The following is a 20,882-nucleotide window of genomic DNA, read 5'->3' as shown; positions in this document are numbered from 1 at the left end:
AGGAAAGGGTCTCAAGACAACATAGCACAGTGGTATTGAGTCTATGTACATCAGGACCTGGAAGGGCCTATGGCCCTGCCTGCCAGTCTTTCATGTTTTATATAAAACACATAAAACATGTTTTATGGTGTTTTGAAGCAGCATCTTAATGTAGCCCAGGCTAACTTCAGGTTTACTACATAGACAAAGATAACTTCAAATTTCTGATCCCCCTGTCTCCACCTAAGTGTCAATCACACTCCAGATTTTTCTGTGAATTCCTCATCTGAGGACCCTTCTCTATCTTGGAGAGAGTAGCCAAGAGGTGGATTACATAGGAAACTTGGAAGGCTTTTGTTCTGTTCCTGTAACCAGAAGCATAGAAAGCTAATGTTAAAGCAAACTGTCACGGTGCTGCAGCTAGTGGGAGATCCATGCAGTGCAGCTGAGGAAATGTTAGTCTGCAGAAGCCGGCTCCTCAGCCCAGCCCTGCTCTTCCCTGAGATCAGGCAGCTTTCAAAGGGAGGTGGTTCCATCGGGTGATGATTGATATCAGTTGTCAACCTGACAGCATCTAGAATCATCTAAAGGCAAACCTCTGGGGAGGCCTGTGAGGATCTTTCTGGACTGAGTTCATTGAAGTGGGAAGAGTCACCTTAAAGTAGGTGGCACTGTCCCACGGATGGTTAAAGAGGAAAAAGAGAACAGAGCACCAGCATTACTTCTCTTGGTCCACACTGTGGGTGCAGGGTGACTCGCTGCCAGCTCACATTCCAGCCATGATGGATTCTGGCCTCAAGCTGTGAGCCAGTTAAACTTCTCTCCCTTAAGTTGCTCTGCAAGATGCCTTGTTAAGAGCAAACAGAAAGTAATAGGCTCAACCAGCCTTTGTTTCCGAGTAAAGATGACATGGACCATGTGTCTCATTCAATCCACGATGAACTCAAGACACACATAAGAGGTATGGACATTTGTAAGTCACTGGGATTGGGATTTGAGATCTTACTTATGCTAATGGATGCAAAGGCAAGGACTGGGACTCAGCCTTCAGACCTGAGTGATCCAAAGTTTACTCCATTCTTTGTGTGTCAGCTGTCTACCGCTGTGTAACAAACTGCTCCACAATTTAGTGGCCCCAAGCAGCACGTGTTCATTATTTCACAGTCTGAGTGGATCTTGGTTGTGAGCAGGGCTTAGCTAATCCCTCTACCTCAGTTTCTCTAGGGTTCCATTATGATGTTGACCACAGCTGGGTCTTCTCTGGAGTTTCAGCTGGGGAAGGATTCACTTCAAAGCTCACATGGTGTTGGGGCATTGTGGTCCTTTACAGGGCAGGCGAATCTGTGATCAAATTTGTCCCAGGTTTAGCTAACTCTCTGCATTCCTTTTGAGAACAAAGAAGAGCCAACAAAGAAACATTGATAAGAAACTGACAGGAATCTGAAATGTATCTGCTGGACCATGGCTAGTGAGAGGCTGGGTGGCAGTGGCATAAACTTTTAATCCCAGCACTCCAGAGGCAGAGGCAGGAGGATCTCTGTGAGTTTGAGGCCAGCCTGGTTACAGGCTGAGCTCTAGGACACCCAGGGCCACACAGAGAAATCCCATCTTGAAAAACAATCCAAAAAGGGGTGTGGTGTGGGGCAAGCTGAAGTTTTCAGTTCTTGCTTAGGTGTTGGCTGGAACGTCTGCTAGTCTTTACCAAGTGAGGTCATTAATGAGCCAGCTCACCATACAGAAGGATGTAAGCCTAGAAGGCAACAGAGAAAGTTGGCTGGTGAGACAGATGCTGCAGTATTTCGCAACTTAGTCAAGTGATACAAGTTACATTTAACATGCTCACTAGAAATAACTCATAATATCCAGCCTGCTGTTGGGGACAACAGATGATGAATAAATACCAGGCTCCTCCTCAGGCATTAGAGGTCAGCACAGTAGCCTAGACACCAAACTCTTCTCTAAAGAAACGGTCCTCGAATGGAAGTCAGTGAACCCTGTGGCATCTGCGAGAACTCAACTCCCCAGCCATGATGCTTGAACCACACCCAACTTTGATTAGTCCCTAATGACACTGTGAACATAAACCACAATTGCTTTAAAGTCTCCATCCTTTGGGACAAGACTCTATGCTGTCTTCAAGACCTACTCTGCTAGGTGGTGCACGAGGTGGTTCCTATAGATTATCCACCTAGAACCATGTAGGGTATGAGCCTCTGGGCGTGGTGGCCCGAGGTATTCTAAATTGAATGAACTGAGGTGGGAAAACCTACACTTGACTGTAGGCAGCACCCCACAGTGTGACCAGCTGCACACTCCTGTTGCCATGACTCCCTGGTCATGACAGACTATACCCTCACACCAGGAACCAAAATAACCCCTTCCTTAAGTTGTTTTGTCAGGTATTGTCACAGCCACAGACACGTAACAAATGCAGGCTGCTTATGCCTGTGACCAGATTTGCTCCAGGCTTACCCAGCTCTGTGCATTCCATTGGAGAAAAAGAGGAGTCAACAGAAACATTGACAAGAAACTGAAGGGACTCTGAAGTGCATCTGCTGGACTACGGCCAGTGAGAGATCATTACATTCTCTAGCTCTCTTTCTTTTTCTCTTCTGAGAGACGGTCTTCTACATCTAGCTCTGTCTGGCCTGGAGCATGTTATGTAGATCAGGCTGGACTGTCATGGAGATCTGTCTACCTCTGCCTTTTGAGGGCTGGGATGTAAGGCATGAACCATCAAGCCTAACCTGTCTCTCTAAGAAGAAAATATGTGATGTGGTGTGTGTGTGTGATTCTATATACATGTGTGCACGTACACATATGGAGGCCAGAAGAGGGTTTCAGATGCCCCCCTCTGTCACTCTCAACCTATTCCTTTGAGGCAAGGTCTCTCTGAGCATGGGGCTTTTGCTAGGTTAGAAGCGAGTACTCCCCAACCATCCTCCTGTCTCTGCCCCCATCTGATCTGCAGTTATAGGTGTTTCCAGGGATACCCAGTTAGTTACCTGGGCGCTGAAACCTAAACTCCAATTCTCATAATTGTGGATGAAATACCCTTAAGGCAGAGCTATGTCTATAGACTATCTCTTTCCCCAACCCTAAGCCAACCTTTCATGTATTCTTTCTCCATGGCTTTCCATGTCTTCAGATGTCCTGTCTCCAAGCAAGATGATCCTGTTACTAACTAGCTCTTTACAAATAGCCAAGAAGTCACAGTGGCATACAGAAACAACCTCACTGCAGCTCTGGGGCCTCAGGGCAGGAAATTCTACAACTTACCCAGTGTAGCTCTGACCCAAGGAGCTTTCATTTATTTGGGGCCACTTGGGTACCAGAATGCTCTTTTACTGATTTCAAATGGCAAAACTGTGAAAGGAGCCCAAAGGCTTCCAGCTTTCACAAGTGCTTTGTTGTTAATTACTCATTGGCTGAAGCAAATCACGTGGTCCAGCCCGAGCTCCAGCTTGTGAGAGAATGTGCCCCTCCCACCTAAGGCAGGTAGAGAGACTTGTGCACTACCTCATCAAAGTTTTGGGAGTGAGAACTCCATGAGACACACTTTTCTGCCCCCCTCCAACCCCCCGCACATGTTGGGGTCTCAAGTTAGCTATTGAGATGCCAGGAGTAAGCGTACTGCATATATAGGGCAGGCTTCTGCTTCCCCCTGGAGAGAGCGGTATAAGAGAAAATAACTAGCAAACAGCAGGAGAAGGGAACAGGTGGGTGAGGCTTCTCAGAGGGTCTGGAAAAGGGAGAGGCTCAACCCGCCCATTCCTTTCTTCAGTCCTGTTCTTCCCAGTTCAGGACACACCCATCAGCAGGAGGCCCTGGGAGGAGGCAACACCCAACTACCAACTCTCTTGGTCTCGATCCATCGGCAGCCATTCTGCCTGAGCTCTGGTAGCGCTCTTCTCTAGGCCACCTTTTGGTCACTGCTTCCGCTGACCTTTGTCATAGACCTTAATCTTTGGGCTGTAGCCCCTTCAGTCAACACCGCCTGGCTTCAGTTTGCTAACACTTTTATTTTGGTGCTGTTTATATTTGTAAGTTTGTCTTCTATTTTTAGAAGATGGCACTGGCTTCCTGTTTGCAATATGGGGCAAATAAATATAATATATATATTCAAATAAATATATATTCAATATATATAAAAGGGGTTGATGCGGTCGGCCTGGGTTTAAAGCCATGTTGTCATTCTTATTGGGCCTTTGTGCAGGGTCCTTTCATAGCTTCTTTGCTGATAAAATCTGGCTGTCTTTTTCAGGGCTGTTGTGTTACATTCCAGCTAACGTTTGTCAAGCAAGAAACTTGACTAATATCCCGAAGCCCTGGGTTCCATCCCCAACACCACAAAAGCTGAGAGTGGGCTTTACGCCTGTCTTTAGTACACTTGGGGTAAAGGCAGGGGGATCGGAAAGAAGTTCAAGGTCATCCTTGGTTATTTAGTAACAAGTTGGAGGCCAGCTTAGGCTACATGAAACCTTGTCTCAATAGCAACAACAGTAATAAGCTAATGTTTGTAAGGTATTTGGCTAGTGGTTAGTAAATAATAGTAGCCACTGGAACTCTCCCTTCTTGCAAAGCCTTTGGGTTTTTTTGTTTTGTTTTGTTATTTTGTTTTTGGTTTTTTTTTTTTTTGGTTTTTTTTTTGTTTGTTTGTTTTTGTTGTTTTCAAGATGACCATGGGACAGACAGGCCTTAGCTCAAGGTAATGTCTCCTGACCCCTGTGCAATGACTCTCTTGCTTGGGGAATGAGTCTTCATTTGCCTTGACCATACAAGTGAGATCCTAGACCAATTTTATCAACCGGAGGCCTGGAGGAGTGACCCTTCGGATTTGGGAGTGTCATGTCCCCCAAGGAATCTCTAACTTTGACCTGGTGAGAGCTTCCTTCTAGAGAGATCTGCAACTGGATTTCAAATGATGTTGGTCAACATGGACATGTAGCAGCCTGGCTTGCTGTGGTAGGGGTGGTGGTATTTGCCATGTGTACCTGTTACCCTAGCACTTGGAGGGTTACAAGTTTAAAGACAGCCTGAGTTGCATTAAAGATCTTGTCTCAACAAATAATAAGTAAATAAATAAAATAAACCAAGAGCTGGTATGATGGCTGTCATTGTTAGCTCAGCTGTCAACTTGACACAAACCCAGAGACACCTGGGAGGAGGAGACAGAGATTGAACAATTGCCTCCATCAGACTGGTCTGTGGGCATGGTGGTGGTGTATTTTCCTGACCACCATTGTGGGCAAGCCATCCCTGGATCCTTTCCCAGGTCCAGGTGGGCCTGGACTACATAAGGTACTGAGCAAGTCAAAGGATGCAGTCTAGTCATCAGCCCTCCTCCACAGTCTGCACCAGCTCCTGCCCCAGGTTCCCACCTGAGCTCTGCTTTCCTGAAGTGTGAGGTGCAACCAATCCTTTCTTCTCTGTGTTGTTTTTGGACCTGGTGTTTATCACAGCAACAGGGGCAGAGGATAATAAGGACACTTGCCACTAGATGTGAGGACCTGAGTTCTGTCCCCAGGATCTATACAGTGGAAGGTTCTCTCTGATCTCCATGTGTGCTCTCCATACACACAAGCGAATAAGTAAGTGAACAAATGTAATAAAAAAAATACTGAAAACAGAAATAACTGATGTGGCAAGATGGCTCTGACAACAGGTGAAGGCACTTGCTGTCCAAGCCTGGTGGCCTGGTGATCCTCAGGAGCATTGCAAAGAAGGAAGGAGAAAATCAGCTCTTCAAAATGCATGCACACGCGCGCGCGCGCGCGCACACGAGAGAGAGAGAGAGAGAGAGAGAGAGAGAGAGAGAGAGAGAGAGAGAGAGAGAGAGAGAGAGAGAGAGAGAGAGAGAGAGAGAGAGAGAGAGAGAGAGAGAGAGAGATTAAAAGTGCTTAAGAAAAGAAAAAGAGGAAGCAAGGATACAATGCCCAATTGAGACCACAACTTGGATCCTCTACATCAATCAAACTTCTCAGTATTTAAGATTACAGGCCTGGCCAGGCTTGAAGGAATCTTAAGACTGGTCCTGATGGTGGTCTTACTTCGGGGAAGGAACTCTGATTTTTCAGTTATGGCTTGGCTCATACCAACTCAGCCTCTCCAGGAGGCACGAAGTGTGGCCTTTAGGCCTCAGGACAAGGTCCCACCATGCCTTCCTTTTCTATCATAGGAAACTGAGGCAGGAGAGATTAACAACTAGCTAAATTAGTAAGAGACAGAGAGGGCTGCTCGGAAAGAAGTGGAAATCTCAGGGTCCTGACCCTGCAGTCAGAAGAGGGGCGGCAGAGAGGAGAAGGACAGCGATGATCCCAGCAGGAGACTTCCAGCTCCCTCGAACTTTACAGAGTGCCGCTGGACAGCCCAGCAAGGGGAAGGTGGGGTCCCCCGGACTCCCGTGGTCCCGCCCTCAGGATCGGCGGCTCCTGACATCACCAGCAGGGAGGCGGGCTAGGGAGAGGGCGGCAGGGAGGAGGCTCGGCAGCCCGGAGGGCGGAGGACGCCGCGCAGTCCCAGCCCCGAGCTTCAAAACAGCCGGCGCCTCGCCCCACGCGCAGCCCGCCACTTTGTCCAGACGCCCGTGCCCGGTGAGTTGGGGGCGCGACCAGGGACTGCGGTGACGTCGGGGTTCCGGAATGACAGGGGAGCAGTCTGCCCTCTTTAGGAATCGGCACAGGCCAGGGGGTCCGTGCTTGACGGGGAAGGGTTGGGGGGCGGTTCGTGCGGCAGCCCCGTTGCTCCTTCTCCAGATTTCTGGGGCGCAGACCTTCCCTTTGGTGTCCCCCAAGGCTACCCTGCCACCCCTGGGTGGCATTCGCCACCTTTTGCGTCCAAGTGGGCGGGAAAAGTCTGGGAAAGAGTCAGGGCGGATCCCCTCTCCACCACCGCTGGAACTCCAGAGTAGCCCAATTGTTGCCTGTGGTACTCAGCGTCTGATTCCCAAGCAGTACCAATCAGACAGGACCTGGTCCGCCGGTCCCCGAGGGCCGCGCGCTCCTCCGGGTCTGGGCTCCGTGGCGCCCTACAGCGGCGAGGGGCAGCTTCCTTGAGTTCTTAACGGTGTCCCAGCCTGGGGGGTAAGCTCCAAGGATGGCCCCCCTGCCTGCTCTTGACTACTGTGGCAGATCTGTGGGCTTTAAAGGGAAGAAGGGATGGCACCCATGATTCCACGGGAAAAGGAGGTATAACTGAGTGTGCATGCGAAGCTTGGAGAAGGACTGAAGCGGCTAGGCTCTGTTCAGGAGGGTCCCACTACTATGAGGCATCTAGAACCTAAGTTCAAAGGCAATACAGAGTGGGTGGTGATCATTGCCAGGCGATGGAGATGGCTGGGATTTTGGACTATTTAACAGGTACAGATTTAATTGCGGATGATGGAACGTTTTGAGTATAGATAGTGGTGGGTGTCACTCAACATTGCTGGTTCATTTCAGGCCATGTGCTTGTAGAATTACAAATGGTTTACATCATAAATGCTGTGCTCTTACCACAATAAGAGGCACAAGAGATGCCTCTAGCCGCCTCTGCTTGAGCATTCCGAATCAGAGAGAAATCCCAAAACCTAGACACGGAGGCTGACCACCTCTCCCTGGAATGTCACTTTCAAATAAAGTTAGGGGTTCAGTAGGATGGATCCATGCAGGTTACAGGAGAGGCCCAAGGGAAGAGGATGTGGAAGGCCAATGGGAGTATGCATTGGGCTTCTTGCGCCTCCTCCCAGAGAGCCTTATTCTGGGCTGTCCCAGGCACAGCACACCCTCCTGGAGACACCTGGCCTAGAGACCTGGCAGAGTTAGCTACTCAAGGCTGTCAAGTCACACCTTCACCCTATCTTCCCCGTGTCTCCACTCATTCCCACCAGGAGATACCTCAGTGGGCTGCAGGAAATGGGGAGAGACCTTTTAAGAGGTGTGGGTTCCCTGCAAGGTATTGGGCAGATAGATACCCAGCCCACAGCCCAGGGAGGCACTAGGGGTGGCCAAAAGGTGCAGAACCTGTTTTTCCTCCAAGGGGTTTTGGATCTTTACCACCTCCACCCCCACAAGAATGGAGAATCAGAGAGAGCCGGTCACACAGCCTGGAGCCTTCTCTGTCCCTCAAATGCAGAAGCTGAGGTTGGCCTGCAATCTGGGCAAGGGTGTTTGTGTGGGAAGCTGGGGAAGGAGCCAATAGGGAGGGGGAGGGCAGAGCAGGGCGGGGAGGTGCCGCCCCACCAACAAGAGAGGCCCCCTCTCAAGCTCACTCTGCCCCAAGGGAGAATTTAATTGTAAATACAGAGCATATTTATTTAGCAGCTCCAAACACACACACACACACACCCTCCTTACAGGTAATGACATCTAGATCCCGTTCTCTCCTTTGTCTTATCTTCACCATAGGCACTAACCACCAGGAGGGCCAGTTTGCCAGTGTTTCTTGTTTATGCCCAGGTACATACTGCCACTCTACTGCCTGTGGTCTCCTTCCCTCTTCCCAGAGCCTCCCTGCTCATCAGTGAATCTACTCTGAGGGACACCACAGGAACTATATAAATACCTTTCTAGGGCACATGGAATGGCTTAGGACCTTGAGGCTGACCAGGAGTCAGGAGTCCAGTCACATCCCAGGGGACAGCTAATTGTATATTTGCATGTTGCAACATGTGACTGGTGCCCATGTCTGTTATCAAGTGGGAGCTCTGACACGGGTTTCAAAACCGAAGGTGGGGCAGCTCTTTCAAAAGCCATGGGTAGCTCAACTGGAGCCCCAAAGTAGGCTTGGGTCCCTGTTCTGGGATTGGGGAGCAGACTCTTTTGGAGGAGTAAACTAAAGGTTGGCAGAAGAGAGGCTGGAGCGGGAGTGTGTGCTCCTCTGTGCTACAAGGAACCAGAGTTTGAGCCTGGGGAAAGATAGGGTCCCTGGGGAGAGGATGAGAAGAGAAGGTACCCCTGCCTCACCCCATCACTAGTAAGGTGTTCTCTCCTTCTCTGCAGGTGTTGCCCCAAGACCATGATTTAGGTGGGATATAGACAGCCTTTGTCAGAATCAGGGATTGAGCACATCTGACTCTTGTTAGGCCCAGGAGAGCTCTAAAAATATCAGAGGCAGGGCTGCCACCCAGCCAGAGCGCTCGCGGGTAACCTGACACCTCAAGTGAGGCTGGTGGTTGGGACAGATAATGATGACAACAGAGGACCTCTGGATTCTAGAGACACTTGGGCTCCTCCAGGCTAGTCAACCTGGGGACAAATGCCTGCAAGGGGTGGGGGGAGCACTCTCTGCATTCACTGGGGTGTGCAAAATAGTGAAGAATTTCAGAACTTGAATTTAGAAAGCTCCACTTTGGCAGCGAGTCACATGGTATGAGTTGGTGGCAGACCTAGGCTTCTCTCTGGACATAGACCCCAGCTGAGGAGTTCAATGACCAGGAAGGGGTCCGTGGGTTCACAGACTCATGCCATGAGGGACTCTTGTGGCATAAGTCATTTGTCTAGTATTCCAGTGGAGGAATGTTAGGGGAAACACTCAAGGACTGGGTCCCTTTCCCTAGAGCATCTGGGGATTTTTAGTCCCAGATGCTGGGCTCATCTTGGAGCAGAATGTAGGGAGGAGGGAGGCTGGAAAGAAACCAAATAGATGGTCCTTCCTTTTCCCGGCTGAGATACTGCCTTCCCTTAGTAAGTTCTCATCCGATTTGGAACTGAGCTCCTGGCCAGCACTTTCCTTGGGCAGCCAGGCTTCTGTTCCTTGGGGACTGAGGTCTCCAGACCAGACAGCTGCTCCTTTCTTGCCAGGATTGACTGCACCAGCTTCTAGAAGCTTCCTAGATCTTAGGGTCCAGAACTGAGTGATGGGTCGCCAGTGTGGTGTTTGGTATTAATACTATTCTCAGAAATCTAGGATGCAAAATAGTGGTTATGATGCAGGCTTAGACCTCATTACAAATTGCTCCTATACTAAGGTTGGTTCCCCAGTAACAGAGTCCTCGTGTAAGATTTTCCTTCCTTTTTAAAAATGTTATTGTGCTTATCTGGTATGTATATGTATGTGTTGGCATGTACACATCTCACGGCACACGTGTATGGATGTTGGTTCTCTCCTTCTACCCTATGGGTCCTAGGAATTGGACTCGGGTCTTCAGGCTAGACTTGGTGGCAAGTGCCTTTACCTACTGAGCCATCTTGCTGGCCCTCAACATTTCCTCCTGTTGTGCTGTCACCAACCCACCTTGTCACTTTAGCTTTCTTTAAAATGAAAGGTATTTTTAAACATTTTACTGAGTAAATGTGGCATGAGATGATTTTCCTGTAGGTGTTACGCATTTCTGCTGGTGCCCAGGATAATTTTAAAATAAAAGGTCTATGGCCTGACATAGAAAGAAGAAAGACTAACTATATGTTCTCCTTGGTTGGCATCTGAAAAAAACTCGAAGTGGCACATGAGTCCATAGCTTCACAGGTGCTGCATGGTGTCAGATGAAAGGTGATGGTTTTTAAAATTTTAAACACTTAAAAAAAATAAAGTTGTTAATAAGCACAGGTGATCTTCAAGTTTGGCAAAAATGTTAGTGCTCTGTGGCTGCTTTTTCAGAAGGTCATTGTCTAATGGGGACCGGAATGAACACATTTCACACATATTTAGTATAACATTGTAAATGTATGGGAATTTCATATATTCATACAATGTATTCTGATACTTTATTTTTATTTATTTATTTTTTAGTTTTTAATTTTTTTATTATTATTTTTTTGAGACAGGGTTTCTCTGTGTAGCCCTGGCTGTCCTGGTACTCACTCTGTAGACCAGGCTGTCCTTGAACTCAGAAATCTGTTTGCCTCTGCCTCCCAAGTGCTGGGATTAAAGTCGTACACCACCACTGCCTGGCTAGTCTGATACTTTAAATGATCTACTACTACTACTACTACTACTACTACGTGTGTGTGTGTGTGTGTGTGTGTGTGTGTGTTGTGTGAAATCACATACATGTCATTATGTGCATGTAGCAGAGGATAACTTTTAGGAGTTGGTTCTCCTGCTACCATGTGAATGTTATTAAGCAGCTGTCTTCTATGAGCAATCTGGCAGGGGAATGCCCTGTCTTCCAAGGCAACTATCATCTAGTGCTGAGTCAAGGTGTACCTGCCATTCCAGAGAAGCTTGTAATATGATGTGCTAGGATTTCCTTAAGCCTATGGGGCTGGACATAGTATTCTCCAGGTAGCCATGCTTCTGGGGACAGTAACTACAATATCCTTCAGGTGTTTTACAGAATATTTTATAGCATTAAGAAGAACAAGTTTGGGCTGTCAAGATGACTTATGGGGAAAGGTGCTCTACACAAGGCTGCATTAATGATCTTTGTTTTGTTTGCAGAGACAGCGTCTCTCTGTATAGCTTTGGCTGTCCTGAAACTCACTCTGTAGACCAGGCTGACCCCCAGCTCACAGAGATCTGCCTGCCTCTGCCTCCTGATTGCTGGGACTAAAGGTGTGCACCACTGCTTCCCAGTGCATTACTGAATTTTTTAAAATAAAATTATTGTGATGTGGAGATAGCTCCATCAGAAAACAAGAGCAAAACAGATTTGAGTTTGACTCCCAAGATGCACATTAAAAACAACAACAACAAGAAAAAACAAAACAAACAAACAAAAGACTGAATGTGCTTGCCTTCCTAGTGCTGGCCAGCAGAGGTAGTGGATCCCTGGGGCTTGCTGGTTGGCCAACCTAGCCTATTGCTAAGTCCAGACTAGTGAGAGACTCTGTCTCAAAAGAAAAGAAAAGAAGAGAGGGAAGGAAGGAGGGAGAAGTTAACATATTGAGGTCCCCTGGCCTCACATGCACATGAGCCACTTGTATCTGCACACACATGAACACATACACGAATACACATACACACACATGATCAAAACATTATGTGAGGGACAGTAAAATGGATGACTGGGTAAACAGTTCTTGCTGTGGAAGCATAATGGCCTGAATTAGAGTCTCAGGATCCATGGTGGAAAGGAAGAACCAACCCTGGAAGTTGACCTCTGATGTCCACATATATGCTGAAGCACATGTGCGCCCGCGCCCACCACACACACACACACACACACACACACACACACACACACACAGAACAACTACCAAAACAGCTATATATCAAAGCATGTACTATTTATATAAAAATAAACAGAATTCCCACTGCATGCTCTGTGCCCTCATATGACTTGTGTTTATTAAAGGGACAATGCTCAGAAGCGAGCATCATCTAGATTAGCCACTGAGGAAAGGGAGGCCAAGGAACTGGTATAGCTGAATGAGTGCAGGGCTTCCTGTTTCATCTGTAGCAGGGAGCTGTGTCTGAATCTTAGAAAGACCAATGAGTTGGTCTTTCCTGCACTGGGGGAGCAGTGGGTTTCACAGGGTGCTCATGGCTGTGTGGGGGGTGTGGTTCAGCTGGATAAAGGCAATCACGGTCATCTGGGAACAAGACGGTGAGTTGAGCTGTCATCTAGCCCTGTGGGCATCTCTGTGGTATGGCACATGGTGGATGCCCAGTACATAAGTTCTGTTCTGGCTGCTGTGGATGAATACTAGCAGTGGTTTGGAGAAGAAAGACTAACTAGTACTTGTGTGGCAGTCATCCAAGCAGGTGACAGCATCAGGATTAGGTGTTCAGGGGTTGGCAGAAATCTCAAGCAGATGGGTGAAGACTTGAGTCTCACACTAAGCTTAGCTTGGCATTATTTAAAGCAGGAGAAAATGGCCCCTACTTAGCAGTGTTATCAGCAGTAATGACAGTAATTATCGTTGCTGCCTTTAGAGCAGTTTGCTGGCCACGTGCGGAACCTCCCTGCACTCATTTAAGGGTAGAAACTGTTATTATCTCTGTTCTCATGAATGAGCCTGTCAAGGAACATGCTCCAATCTCACAGCTTGCAAGTTAGGATCTGCTGCTGGGGCTCCCGGGAGCCATCAGACACACCAATCTCCCTTCGATTCTTTCTGTCAAAACTTGACATATGCTTTTTCCTCTTGAAATAATATGGTCTTTTGGGTCCAGAATGTTCTTTTGTTCTGCAAGTCCTAATGGGCATCCTGGATGTCAAATATAGGTGATCTTCATCCTCCAGGGCTAGGACAAGATGACATGTCACCTCTTTCTTTTGCTTCTTAGTGCACTCTGTATGTGGAAGTGTGTGTGTGTGTTGGTATGTATGTGCATACGGCCAAAAATGACCTCTCCTGTTGTTCCTCAGGTGTTGTCCACCTTGGTTTTTGAGGCAAGGTCTCTCACTAGTTTGGAACCTTCTAAGTAGACTGACTGGATGGCCAGTGAACCTCTCAACACTTGGATTATAAGCATGCACCAGTATTCAAAGCCTTTTTAAAAAAACAAATTCTGGGGATTGAACTCAGGTCTTCCTATGCAAGGCAACCACTTTTTATAAGCTGAGCCATCTCCTAGCCCGTCCTTTACACCAACCTTCGAAGACAGTTAATGTCATGAGATAATGTGTTCTTTTTTAAGTCCAAAGGTGGCAGGGAAACCTTTTGTCACTATAGAATGTGTCCTAAAGTCCAGTCAGATGACTATGGACCCAAGTACCTAAGGAGGCTGAGAACGAATTTCCTAGCCCTTAGTGAGCCCACTAACAGCATCACTGACTGGCTATGGCTGCCAGCACCTGCCTTTCACTTTTCCCTGCAGGCCCTATTTCTGACCCCCTCCCCTCTCGCTCACCAGGGCCACCATCTTGGCCTAGACACCGCCGTCTTTCTCATTGATAGACTATCCAAACTTTTGATTCCTTTCTATCCTTTGTTTTATCTTCACAGTAGGCACAGAGGGGTTGTCCCCACGTCTGCCCTGGCCCTGAGAGCCACCTTCCATACTTGCCCAGAAGGATCAGAGGCAAAGCTGGCAAGTGGCTCTCACCCACCCTCCTGAGAGACTTCAGTGGTTTCAATTGCTTCTAAAATAAAGCTTCCCCCTACCCCCCACCCCAAATGAGACTTTGCATGATCTGGCTCCAAAGTCTTTGGCTGGCTGCCCATCAGAAACCGCCCAGAGAGCAGTGATAAAATGCAATTCCCAGTTCCCACTGGCAGGAGTGACATCAGCCCCTTGGGAGGGTATGACTACTCACAGGTGGTTTTTCAGGTCCCCCAGGAGTGCTGGGCACAGACTGCCTCCTTTCTCGAATTCATCAGCTTCTGTTGATATTCAGCCCTTGGCCACCTTTGTGTGTGGTCACTGGACTTTATTTAGTTCCTCTGACTCACTTTGGTGGTCCTGTGGATTGAACCCAGCGCTGCTCAATGCTAGACAAGAGCTCGGTCACTGAACTACATCCTGGCCCTCCTCCCCCTCCTCCTCCTCCTGTTCCTCCGCCTCCCCCTCCCTCTCCTCCTCCTCCTTTTTTTTTTTTTTTTTTTTTTTTTTTTTTTTGGTTTTTCGAGATAGGGTTTCTCTGTACAGCCCTGGCTGTCCTGGAACTCACTTTGTAGAACAGGCTGGCCTCGAACTCAGAAATCTTCCTGCCTCTGCCTCCTGAGTGCTGGGATTAAAGGTGTGTACCACCACACCCGGTTTGTTCTTCTTTTTAAAAGTTTGACACTGAATCTAAATTGCCCAGGCTGGCTTTGAACTGATAGCCTCCAGATCTGAGATTATGGGCTCCTCTTAGGATATCCTGTAGCCTGTGATACCCTGGAATTCAGCTGGAAAGCAGACTGACTTCACATTCTAATGCAGTGGGAAGACTGGTCATCTTTCTGTCTCCACCTCTGGAGCAGTGAGATTACAGGCATTTATCACCCTACCTGGGCTATGCAAAGTAGACAGGTCCCTGCAGAATCCAACTCTTGGTTTGTTTGGGTTTTTTTTTTTTTTTTTTTTTTTTTTTTTTTTTTTTTAAGGATTTATTTATTTATTTATTTTATATATAAGTACACTGTATCTGTCTTCTGACACTCCAGAAGAGGGAGTCAGATCTCATTACATATGGTTGTGAGCCACCATGTGGTTGCTGGGATTTGAACTCAGGACCTTCAGAAGAAGTCAGTGCTCTTAACCGCTGAGCCATCTCTCCAGCCCCTTTTGTTTTGTTTTGAGACAGGGTTTCACTGTGTAGTGCTGGCTATCCTGGAACTCACTCTGTAGACTAGGCTAGCCTTGAGCTCAAGGATCCATCTATCTGCCCTCTGAGTGCTGGGATTAAAGGCGTGCACCACCAGCAGGCTCCAGCTTGTAACCCCCTTACCATTGCTTTTACAGTGGCTAGCTTTCCTTCCTTTCCCCTGCTGTGAGCAGTGGGTGCTCCCTCCTTTCAGAGGAGCACATTCTTTAGGGCACACTCCCTTCCTGGTCACTTTCAGTGGCATTGTGTTGAGTGTCTAGGGATGGCAGGCACAGGGACCTTGCTTCTGTGTCCGCAGAATTCATGGTTGCATCCCCCATGCCAGCACAGGTACACAGGCCTTCTTGGGCCCCTAGGGAGGAGTCTCAGAAGGGAGGGAATGGAAGATAGCAGAGATGACAGCCAGGATTAGGGCTGTTGCCACCCCCCACCCCATATACACACTTCGCTCTGCTGGGGTCACAGCAAACCATGTGACACCTGTTTATGTCCTGGAGACACAAGGTCACTCTTCCAAGCCAGGGCCTAAAGAGGCTGAATCACAGGCACGGAAGGGTAGAGCCCAAGTACCTGAAGCCACTTAGAGATGATCTCTATAGTAAACAAGAAATATTCAAAAGCAAACAAAGGTGACATGTCATATTTACTCTTGGGTGTTCCTAAAATGCCATGAGACAGCATGACAGAGGGATACACCTGTAACTCCTCACTTGGGGGGCGAAAGCAGAAATCAGGGGATTTCTGAGGTACATAGCCAGTTCAAGGGCAGCCCGGGCTATGTGAGATTCTGCTGGGGAGAAGAAGAAGAAGAAGAAAAGAACACATGTAAACTTAATCTGTTTTAAAGGGAAATCTGAACAGTAAGTGATGCAAGGGAACGTTTGACACTCACGGTGTCTACCCTGGATCCATCACTGGCTGAGGACCTGTCTTCCCAGCTGCTGAAAGCATGGAATGATAGTCCCTCAGATTCCCCAATATCCATCCTCTGGAAGCTGTGCTGTCACCCCTGTCCCAGGTCTGTGCTTCTGGACACAGGAGTAAGGCCCAGGCACTGAGTCTCAGGGTTGGGCAAAACTAGTGCTGCTCACCTTCTGGAACCTCCTGTAGGCTTGGCACAGGTGGGTCTTCAGCAAGCCCAGCTTGCTTCCCTTGCCTCCTGTCACTTTTCACCAGAGGAGTCTTAAAGACTGCTCCCATGGCACCCAGTCTTTGCTGCCACTCAGGGACTGACATGTGCACGTACAGCTTGCCTCCAGTCCCTCAGCCTGCTGAGGAGTCCAGGTCCACTTAGCTTAGCAGGTGCTTACCTGCCCCAGGATACTTAGAGACAGAGTTGGTTGGAGATAGAGGAGGTGAAAATGGGCCAGATAAAGAGCTTGCCTTCCTTGACAGTGTTAATGGTAGGTGTGCACCAATGGGGTCTTGGTATTAGAAACATAAACCAAGCCAATCTGGGTGGTACAGACTTGTAATTCCAGCTGTTTGGGGTTCAAGGCCAGTCTGGGCTACAGAGAAAATTCCTGGTCAGCCTGAATAATGTAGTGAGACAGCAAGAATAAAGCTGTAGATGCATGGGGGCATTGGGCAAGGACCCACCTGGCATGGGAGGGCCTGGAATTCTATCCACCACAGTGAAAAAACAAAACAAAACAAAACTCCCAGAAGACACCATTCTTTCCTGAGTCTCAAAAGAACACTGTGTCTGGGAGGCTCAGTTTCTTTTTATATATATAGTATATAAAAGTATAAACTCTTTATAAATTGTATACATATTCTAAATGCAACCTCAGTTCATAATATAGGGCAACTGGTCCTTAAAATATTATTCCTTGAGGACCAGTGATTGCCCAATGGGTCAAGACAGCTGCTGAGCCAGCCTGGCAACCCAAGTTCAATTACTGGACTCCACATAAAGGAGGCAGGAGAGCACAGACCCCATATAGTTGACCTCTGACCTCTACATGTGTGCCGTGTGATGCTCGCACACCCATACACAGTAATCAATGTAATAAAAATTCTTAAGAGTGGTCAGTGGACAACCTTCAGGAGGCAGAGTTCTCCTTTGTCCTGCAGATCTTAGGGATCAGACTCAGTCTTCAGCCCACTGCCGTCTCTGCCTGCAGATTCCCTTATTTATTGAAGTTCAGCCTTTTGAGCTACTTGGGCCTTCAGCTGATCAGACAAGACCTATCCACATCTGGAAAGGCTCTCTGGTTGCTCCAAAGCCGATGGGTTCAAATGTGGATCTTATCGCAATTTCCTTCTCAGCAACACCCAGACTAACTTAACACACTCCAGACAAAACCATAACACACTCCCACTGGACCTGATAGCTCTGGTCTGAAATTCTCCTATTCAGGAGACTGAAGCGGGAGAAACACTAGTTTTGCTCAAGACTAGCTTCAGTAGCTGAGTAAGACCCTATCTCAGAATTTATTTTTTACACTGTAGGTCAGGGAACCTGGAGGTGTGGTTCAGTGGTAGGGTGTTTGCCCAGCATGCCGGCAGTTCAGTCCTCAGTACCACAAAGAACAGCAGAAACGGAGTTCCCACTGGCTGCTTCTTTGCTTTGATTAGACTTACTTAAGTCTGTGTGGATGTGGCCGGGCACTGGCTTGACAAAGCACATGTGTAAAGGTCAGAGAACAGCTTGTAAGAGTCAGTCGGTTTTCCTTCTCCTGTGTGGGTTCTGAGGACTGAACTAGAATGGTCAGGCATGGAGCAAGTGTCTTTACCCACCTAGCCATTTTACTGCCCCCTCCCCAACACTTTAATGGGACCAGGCATGTAGCATTAAGTAAAGCAAAATCTTTCTTCAATTCCCCTTCGACCCTTCAAGAGGACATCTTGGCTTGGCGCTAACACATTTGAAAACTTCCCATCCACACTTAGCATCTTGTTTAAGCAGAGAACTAGCTGGCCTGGCACTTGGACCTTCTTCAGCAGTGAGGGATTTGTCTGGATGCCCATAGGTGGCCTTGCTTCTATGTGACTCCCAACGCACGTTTGAGGGGCTTTCCTTAGTGACCAGATGCTTCCTCTTATAAAGCTGCAGGCTTCAGAAGTGAGCAAATGTCTGACTGATCATTGCACAGTACTTGGACATTAGGGACAAGATGCCCTGTGGGCAGATGTTCATGTGGGCCCGCTAGGGTGATTCCTAAACATCCCTGTTGTCCCCATGACAGCTGCCTGTTTCCTGTCCCCCTAAAGATAGCCCAGAGGGTTTACTCTCCTGGTGACTGCCCTGCAAGGGTACTGGGCAAATAAAGTTGGCAGTGGGAAAAGCCAGGAGATGGGAGAGGGGATTCCAAGGAGTTTATGCAAAACACATCTCTAGGTCCAAAGCAAATGACAGCAGTGGCCCACGGAACATAAGCTCTGGTTGCCCTGAATGATGCTTTCCAGTGGAAGTGGTTAGATGAGCTCTTTGTAGTCACAGAACAACAGGAGGTCACCAATCAAGGCATTTTTCTAGATACACTGGTGAGGGTGGCAGATAGGTACCAGAGGTGAGCTCTGCAAGAGGTCTCACTGTCTGCTGACATTCTCGGATCCTGTGGTTGGTGGCTGCCACTCTGACAAGCTTGAGCTCCAAAAGGATTCACCTGACAGTCACAAGATGTCCGGTCTAACACCCATGAATTGCTGTCAGGAGGACTAAAGACAGAGCAAGGTAATCTAGACTCGCCACATTCCAGCTCTCTACAATCAAGGTGCTCTCTCAGTCAGCCTCGTGGATCTTTACCATGGGTGTGGCTTTGTTTGTGGTACCTCTGCTCTCAAGGGTCTACTTCCTGACTGGTGATGACCGCAGGCCCATAGCATAGCCATGAGCCAGCTCTGGTAAGATCACTTTTATCTAACTATCTCCCAGTAGTCCCGATGTCACCCACACTGTTTTTGAATGAGGAAACCAAGGCACAACAGTTATACAATAGACCCATTCAGTCTACCCGGCTCCAGTCTGTGGCTGTCTATTATTATTATTATTATTATTATTATTATTATTATTATTATTATTATTATTATTTATTATACAAGTCTTTGGTAAACCTCTGCTGGTGTCAATCTTGCTATATAGCCAAGAATGGTATCGAATTCTTGATCCTCCTGCCTCAACTTCCCAAGTTCTTGGGCATGTACCACTATGTATGTCCAGTCTTATGTGGTGTTGAGGATCAAACCCAGATCTTTGTGCTAGGCAAGTGCTGTAGCACCTTAGCCACATCCCCAGCCCAGCCTGTGTCTGAACCCCCTTTTGCAGGAGTTACTTCCTGCCCCTGGACTGATTCATGGCTCCTTCCTCTATTGACTTATTAGTTAATCAGATGGATACCTGGTTTCCTAAATGAGCTGCCTGCAAAACCCATCTACAGAAGTGACAGCTCTTGTCCCTTATGAAAGAGGAAGTGGCTATCAAAAGGAATTAATCTGGGATTACTTCCAAGTCACTAATAGGAAGTGCTCTAGAATGAAAAGAATATTGCTAATGGGTGCATGTACTTGGAGCACCCTGAATCTGGGGCTTACCCACCCCTAGGAACCCCTTCCAAGCCAGCCCCCAACACACACACACACACACACACACACACACCTGTAAGCACCCTCTGTGGGATGCCTGCTGGGTTTACTGAATAGTGTTAATTACAGGGAGCCCCTTGGATGCCAGGGTGAGCTCTGTCATTGTCTCGGGCAGGAAGCAGTCGCTGGTGGAATAACAGTAATTATTCAACAAGTATTGTGTGTGAGGTCATCTGGCTGTGATACTTGTCATCCTGGATTGTTGAGGGTATTTATCTATGATAGAGGAGGGCTGACCTCCACACTCAAGGGTTTAGAGTAACCGTGCTCCCTGCTAGAACCTCCACAAGTATTAAGTATTAAGTAAACTTAACAAGTATTTGCTGAGCAGCCTTGCCACTGGGGGAGATGTGAAGTGGTTTCTGTCCTTGAGGAACTCTGACTGGAATAAAGCAGTGTTGTCTCTGAGTATCCATCAGCTCTTGCTGTATAAAAATCTTCCCAGAGGGTAACAGCTTCAACAGAAAACACGGCTTTTTTGGTTTATGATTTCCCAGGTGGGCACTCTGGGATGTGCTCAGTTGGGCTCTGGGAAGGAGAGAAAAGTTAGGGTTTGAGTCTCTGTGTACAGCTAGGGTAGGGATGTCTTTACCAGAATAGCCTGTCTGTCAACCATGTGGCCTTATATACTTCAGCTAGCCAGTCTGGCCTTTTCCAGGCCCTCAGGACAGAGGACAAGGAGTGGGGACATATGCACCTCTTAAAGCTGTGGGTTCGAATCTGGGCAGCTTTCTTTCTGCCACTTTTTGTAGATAAACAAGTAGCCAGATCAGCTGGGGTTCCATGGTGGGATGGATCCTGCACGGCTGTTACTTTTACATTCCTGACAGGAACAGCTGAAGGGGAGAAAGGTCTGTTTGACTTATGATGTCAGAGGGATTTCAACCTATGGCGATGGGGAGGGTGTGGCAATAGGAGTGTGTGGCCCAAGTTCCTTGGTCTTAGTGGACTGGGCGGCAGACAGTATGAAGGAACTCAGGAAGGCCAGGCTCTCATCTTTAAAGACTCACTCCTCCTTACCTCTTTCCAGCCAGGCCCACCTCCTGGATCCCACAGTGTGGGACCTAGTGAGTAAACGTGCTTGCCACCAAACCTGACAACCTGAGTCTGAATCTCAAACTTTACACACACTCATTCCCAATAGTTGTCCTTCCACCTACACACACACAGACACAGATACACACACACAGACACACACACA

General features: G+C 47.9%; 1 protein-coding gene across 1 annotated transcript in view; it reads left to right on the top strand.

Moving 5' to 3' along the window:
* Nucleotides 1-6,428: 6,428 nt before the first annotated feature.
* Emp2 (epithelial membrane protein 2) overlaps nucleotides 6,429-20,882 on the top strand; it is a 33,931-nt gene continuing 19,477 nt past the window's right edge. Inside the window, exon 1 of the mRNA XM_021185412.1 lies at nucleotides 6,429-6,572. The gene's annotated coding sequence lies outside the window, so the exon portion shown is untranslated. The remainder of the gene's footprint in view (nucleotides 6,573-20,882) is intronic.

The sequence above is a fragment of the Mus caroli genome, chromosome 16, assembly GCF_900094665.2.
Source record: "Mus caroli chromosome 16, CAROLI_EIJ_v1.1, whole genome shotgun sequence".
In the NCBI taxonomy this organism is placed as follows: Eukaryota; Metazoa; Chordata; class Mammalia; order Rodentia; family Muridae; genus Mus; species Mus caroli.
This window is presented reverse-complemented; position numbering and strand designations above follow the sequence as displayed.